At 47.3% G+C, this 6607-nt stretch overlaps 1 long non-coding RNA gene across 1 annotated transcript; it reads right to left on the bottom strand.

Moving 5' to 3' along the window:
- Window positions 1-928: 928 nt before the first annotated feature.
- LOC141278810 (uncharacterized) lies at window positions 929-3227 on the bottom strand. The gene is made up of 2 exons (XR_012332115.1): window positions 2514-3227; window positions 929-1286 (listed from the first exon to the last, which is right to left on the bottom strand). It is a non-coding gene; the product is annotated as an uncharacterized lncRNA (long non-coding RNA).
- Between the last annotated feature and the right edge of the window lie 3380 nt (window positions 3228-6607).

Raw genomic sequence — 6607 nt, 5'->3', positions numbered from 1 at the left:
GCAGTAATCCTATGTGTCTTCTGAAAGCGAGAGGAAAGGAATTTCAGGCATGATATACTTTTTCTGTAAAAAAAACAAAACAAAACAAATCATTCCCAAAGGAAGCAGGACTTCGTGAATTGTTCCTGAGCTCAGCAATATTCTTGCATCTCCAGCTAAATGAAGAGACGGACTTAGGTTAATTTCCTAGGGTGACTAGAAATGAATGCCTTTAAGACTGTTCCAAGGCTTGCATCCTACTGGGGTAAAACATACGGATTTTTGCAAGCTACTAGGAGGAACAGGAGAACATACCAAAGACTGGGAGACTGACCTTACGCCAGTGACCAAGAGATGAAAGCATTGGGGAAGGACTGGTCTTTTCGAGACTTATATGGGCCACAGTTGAAATGCTTCTCCATAAGGTGTTTGACCAAGAATGGTTAAGACACAAGTTTTCACCTCTCCTAGCAGAAACAGATTCCTCCCCTATGTACAAGGCCCTTTCTTCACACCCATGTGTACCAAGGCCAGGCACGGACGTTTCAGTGAAGAATAATATTAGGAAGGATGGAATACCCAGTGCAGTTAGAGGTCTGGTGATCTTCAGCTGAGCACTGCCAAGGGTGGTATGAAATGGCAAGTGAAACCGTTTGTGAAAACAATTCGTAGGAAGAGGCTTTGGGTTACCGGTTAGATCTGTTTCTCTTCCATGGAAAGTAGGGCTTACTTACTGTCTATAGCAGAGAAAGTCTAGGTGCAGAGACCTTTCCTTAGGTGGATGATCAAATGGAAGTCAAGTGCATGGGGAGCCCTGTTAAGGGGACAGCCAAGCAAGATAAGAGGAGTCACTTGAAAAATGCACTCGTCTTAGGGTAGCTGGTACAAGCAACCACTGTGTGAAATCTGTATCCTGCGAGCCATGGGTAGTCGGATGCATGATAGATACCTGAAATTTCACACGTTGTATTGATTCACCACGTGAAACTCTTCGGTCACACCGGAAACAGGCTACTATTCGTCTGACAGCCTGCACTACAACAGTTTCCTCAGCTTAGTTTATAGCTGCCTTCAGGTAAGAGATGCAAGCCTGAGTTGGCTAGAAAGCATTTCCACTATTAAAAGGCCCGTATTCCGACCAGTAAATATTTTTGTCCTCTCAAACTGAGACGAAAGGAATTTCATTAATGGTGTACTGTCTCTGTCAAAGAGTCACCACCAGAGGAAGCAGGGTGTGAAAATGGTTGCAGAGTTCTGAAATACTCTTCGTCTTCAGCCGAATGACGAGAAGGGCTCAGCTTAGTTTCCTAGTGTGACGAGAGGCAAATGCCTTTAAGTTTGTATGAAAGGCTGATGTCCTACTGGTAAAACATATGTGAGTATACCTAGCCACAAAGAGGATGGCTGAGAAGACACTGACCTCTGTGGAGACGCACTTTCGCACTTGGATAACGAGAGAAGAGCTGTAGGTGTAAGACATGTATCTGCTACTTCTATGGCCTAAACGGAACACCCTCCTCCCTGTGGTATTTAACTGAGAATGAGAGGAAAAAGCGTACAACCAGCCAAAGAGAAGTAGCTTCCTTTCTGAAGCAGAAAGCCTTTCTGCAATGCTATGTGAAGGGCCTTGTGTTCCAGGTGGGTGAGAAAAAGGTAATGTTACAGAAGGAAAAAATCGCAGTGTGCATGGAGACCGAGCAGTGCCCAGGGGAGTTTTACCAATGGCAGCTTTCATTGCGAAAGTTGACAGTTTAGTGGAAGTATTTGAAAGGCCGAATCCTTAGTGTTACTTGGTTAGACCTGTCTCTTACACAGAGAGAAGGGCTTGCTTACTGGGTACTGCAGGGAAAGACTAGGTGCAGATACCTCTCCTTAGGTGGATGATCAAAAGAAATTCAAGTGCATGGGGAGCCCTGTTAAAGGGACAACCGGGCAAATTAAGAAGCACTTTAAAAAATGCATTCATCTCAGCATACACGATAGAATCGTCTAGAGTGAAGGCTGTGTGAAATGTGTATCCTATGAGCTGTTCTCCAAAGGCCACGGGTGAGTCTGATGCATGCTAGATCTCAGAAACTTCACACATTGTATTCATTCACCTTTTGAAACTCTTCGCTCACTTCCAAATAAGGCTACAACCCCTCTGGCAGGCCTACACAATGACGGTTTCCTCACGTTAGTTTGTATCTGTAAGAGGGGCAAGGGTGAGTTGGCTAGAAAGCATTTCCACTGCCTTAAAAGATCTGTATTCCAACCAGAAAACATTTTTGTCTTTTCAAATTGAGAAGAAGGGAAATACGGGCACTGTGTGCTGTCTCTGTCAAAGAGTCATCCACAGAGGGAGCAGTGTGTGAGAATGGTTGTAGAGTTCTGCAATACTCTTCATTTCAGCCGAATGACAAACAGCACTCAGCTTAGTTTCCGAGGGTAACTACAGGCAAATGCATTTTACTTTTTTTGAAAGGCTGGTGTCCTACTGGTAAAACACATGTGCGTTTTCAAGCCAAAATAAGGACGGTTGAGAAGACACCAACCTCTGTGGAGATGGACTATCGTGCTTGGATCACGCTAGGAAAGCTGCAGGCATAGGGCTTTGGTCGCTGCTGCTTCTAGGGCCTAACCTGAAGACCCTCCTCCCGGTGGTATTTAACTGAGAATGGTAGGGAAAAAACCTTCAACCTGCCACAAAGAAGTACCTTCCTTTCTGAAGCAGAAACGCTTTCTTCAACGCTATATGAAGGGCCTTCTCTTCCAGAGGGCTGAGAAAAAGATAATATTACAAAAGGAGAAATTCACACTGTTCGTGGAATCCTGGTGATGCTCAGAGGAGCTTTGCCGAGGGTAGATTTCATCGTGAACGTTGACCATTTGGTGGAAGCATTTGCAAGGGCCAAGTTTAATGTTGCCTGGTTAGACCTGTCTCTCGTACATGGAGAGTAGGACTTGCTCACTGGATACTGCAGAGAAAGTCTAGGGGCAGAGCCATCGCCTTAGGTGGAGGATCAAGTGCAAAGGGAGCACTGTTAAAGGGACAACGAGGCAAGATAAGAAGCAGCACTGTCTCAGCGTAAAAGGTAGAAGCGTCTAGAGTGAAGACTGTGAAATGAGTATCCTACGAACTGCACTCCGGAGGCCAAGGGTGAGTCTGATGCAAGCGAGATTTCAGGAATTTCACACATTGTATCGATTTGGCTTTTGAAACTCTTGGGTCACTTTGGAATAAGGCTACAATTCCGGCTTGCATACACTCTATTGCAGAGAAAGTCTAGGGAGCAGCACTCTGTCCTTTGGGGGATGAACATGTGGAAGTCAAGTACCTGGGGAGCTCTGTTAACTCGACAGTCCAAGCAAGATGTGAAGAGCCACTTGAAAACTGCACTCATCTCCGTGTACCCGGTAGAAGCAACCACTGTGTGAAATTTGTATCCTGCGAGCTGCTCTCCTTAGGTCATGGGTGATTCGGAGGTGTGCTCGCTTTTAGAAATTTCACACACTGTATTGATTCGGCATGTGAGACTCCTCAGTCACAATAACACAGGCTACTATTCGCCCGGCAAGCCGGCACTACAACGGTCTCCTCTCGTTAGTTTATAGCTGCCTTCAGGTAGGAGGTGCAAGCCTGAGTTGGCTAGACAGTGTTTCCTCTATGTAAAAAGGCCCGTTTCCGGAGCAGTAAACATTGTTGTCCTGTCACATGGAGACGAACAGGATTTCGCTCACGGTGTACTGTCTCTGTCATGGAGTCCCCACCAGAGGAAGCTGGGTGGGTGGGTGAAAAGTTGCAGAGCTCTGAAATACACTTCGCCTTCAGCCGAAAGACGAGAAGTGCTCAGTTTACTTTCCTAGGGTTAGTAGAGGCGAATTCCTTTCGTTTGCACATGTATCCAACTGGTAAAATACATGTGAGATTTCCTAGCCAGAAGGAGGATGGTTGAGAAGACAACGACCTCAGTGGAGAGGGACTTCGTGCTTGGCCTCAAGCAAGGAGAGCTTCAGGTATAGGGCTTTGGTCGCTGCTGGTTTTATAGCTTAAGCTGAACACCCTCCTCCCTGTGGAAGTTAACTGAGAATGACGGGAAAAAGCATTCCAGCTGCAAAGGAGAAGGACTTTTCTTCCTGAGGCAGAAAGCCTGTTTGCAATGCCATGGGAGGAGCCTTGCTTCCTGGTGGGTGAGAAAAAGGTAATGTTACAGAAGGAGAAATTGCCACTCTCTGTGGAGCCCTGGCGTTGCTCAGAGTTTTGCTGAGGGCAGCTTTCATTGGGAACGGTGACCACTGGTGGAATCATTTGAAAGGCTGAGTCTTTAGTGTTACCTGGGGAGACCTGTCTCTCTTACACAGAGAGTAGGGCTTGCTTCCTGGGGACTGCAGGGAATTCTACGTGCCGAGCCCTCTCCTTAGGTGGATGATCTAATGGAAGTCAAGTGCGCCGGGCACCCTTAAGGGCACAACCAGGCATATTAACAAGAGGCACTTGAAACCTGCACTCACCTCAGTGAGCACGGTAGCATCGCCGACAGTGAAGGATGTGTAAAATGTGCATCCTACGAGCTGCTCTCCGAAGGCCATGGGGGAGTCTGACGCATGCTACGTCTCAGAATCTTCACACATTAGGTTGAATCGGCTTTGGAAACTCTTTGGTCTCTTTGAATAAGGCTAAAATTCCACTAGCAATGCTACATTACAACGGTTTCCTCACGTTACTTTGCACCTAGGACAGATGGTGAAAGCAAAGCTATACAGACAGAATCTCACACAGAAGCATACACATACACACTCACAAAAAGAGGAAAAGGGAAAAAAATAATCTATCTTGCTCCCAAAGTCCACCTCCTCAATTTGGAATGATTCGTTGTCTATTCAGGTATTCCACAGACGCAGGGTACATCAAGTTGATTGTGGAGCTTTAATCTGCTGCTTCTGAGGCTGCTGCGAGAAATTTCCCTTTCTCTTCTTTGTTCACACAGCACCCAGGGCTCAGCTTTGGATTTGGCCCCGCCTCTGCGTGTAGATCGCCTGAGGGCATCTGTTCTTCACTCAGACAGGACGGGGTTAATGGAGCCGCTGATTCGGGGGATCTGGCTCACTCAAGCTGCAGGGACAGAGGGGTACGGATGCGGGGCGAGCCTGCAGCGGCAGAGGCCGGCATGACGTTGCACCAGCCGGAGACGCGTCGTGCATTCTCCAGGGGAAATTGTCCCTGGATCACGGGACCCTGGCAGTGGCGGGCTGCAGAAGCTCCCGGGAGGGTAGGTGGGGATAGTGACCTGTGCTCGCACACGGGCTTCTTGGTGGCTGCAGCAGAAGCTTTAGCGTCTAATGCCCGTCTCTGGGGTCCGCGCTGATAGTCGCGGCTTGCGCCCGTCTCTGGAGCTCCTCTAAGCGGTGCTCTTAATCCCCTCTTGTAGCGCACCAGGAAACAAAGAGGCAAGGATAAGCCTCTTGTCTCTTTGGCTGCTGCAGACTTTTCCCGGACTCCCTCCCGGCTAGCCTTGGCGCACTAACCCCTTCAGGCTGTGTTCACGCCACCAACCCCAGTGCTCTCCCTGGGGTGTAAGCTCCGAAGCCCAAGCCTCAGCTACTAGCCCACGCCTGTCCTGGCGGGTGAGCAGACAAGCCTATCGGGCTGGCGAGTGCTGGTCGGCACCTATCCTCTGTGTGGGAATCTCTCCGTTTTGCCCTCCGCACCCCTGTTGCTGTGCTCTCCTCCAGGGCTCTGAAGCTTCCCCCCTCCGCCACCTGCAGTCTCTGCCCTCGAAGGGGCTTCTAGCGTGTGGAAACCTTTCCTCCTTCACAGCTCCCTCCGACTGGGCAGGTCCCATCCCTATTCTTTTGTCTCTGTTTTTTTCTTTTTTCTTTTGCCCTACCCAGGTACCTGGGGGAGTTCCTTGCCTTTTGGGAGGTCTGAGGTCTTATGCCAGCGTTCAGTGGGTGTTCTATAGGAGCAGTTCAACGTGTAGATGTATCTCTGAGGTATCCGTGGGGAGGAAGGTGATCTCCGCGTCCTACTCTTACACGATCTTCTCCTGTCTCTAATTTCTAATTTCTGGTAGGAGCAGATACCTGCCATCAGCAGATGGCATACATACACTGTTAGTAATCTTCACAACCATTTGAGCTGGCTAAACTGAGTGAGCAAGGTCAGAATTATTGAATGAATGAATGAATGAGTAAAAAGATCACTAGCTTTAACGTATCTGGGAAAGTAATAGTCTAACCAAGTTTCAATCCACAAGCATATATTTACAATTCTGAAAACTTCCACATAATTACAAATGGGACAATAGTAGTCAATTACTATTTGGATAAAGAACAGATACAAGTTAGCACAACGTAGTTTACAAACGTACAATTAGACGGAAGAAAATAAGGTCACTTCTATATAGTTATTTCTATGTTTGTTTATTTCATGTTGGTCTCCTAACCTGACTGTAAACTCCCAAAAGGCAGGGACCACATCAATTTTGCCTACCGCTGTATTGCCAGCTCCAAGCAGTTTTTTGCATTCATGGTACAAGTAACTGGCTATTTCTTTATTTCTAGTATAGTCATCCCCAGACATTTACATACAGAGATACATATTACTTTCTTATAAATTACTTTATTCTTTATTTAGAGTTAGGGCATG

The sequence above is a fragment of the Tursiops truncatus genome, chromosome 5 (assembly GCF_011762595.2).
Source record: "Tursiops truncatus isolate mTurTru1 chromosome 5, mTurTru1.mat.Y, whole genome shotgun sequence".
Classification (NCBI taxonomy): Eukaryota; Metazoa; Chordata; class Mammalia; order Artiodactyla; family Delphinidae; genus Tursiops; species Tursiops truncatus.
The sequence above is the reverse complement of the archived record's forward strand: the minus strand, read 5'-3'. Positions and strand labels throughout refer to the sequence as shown.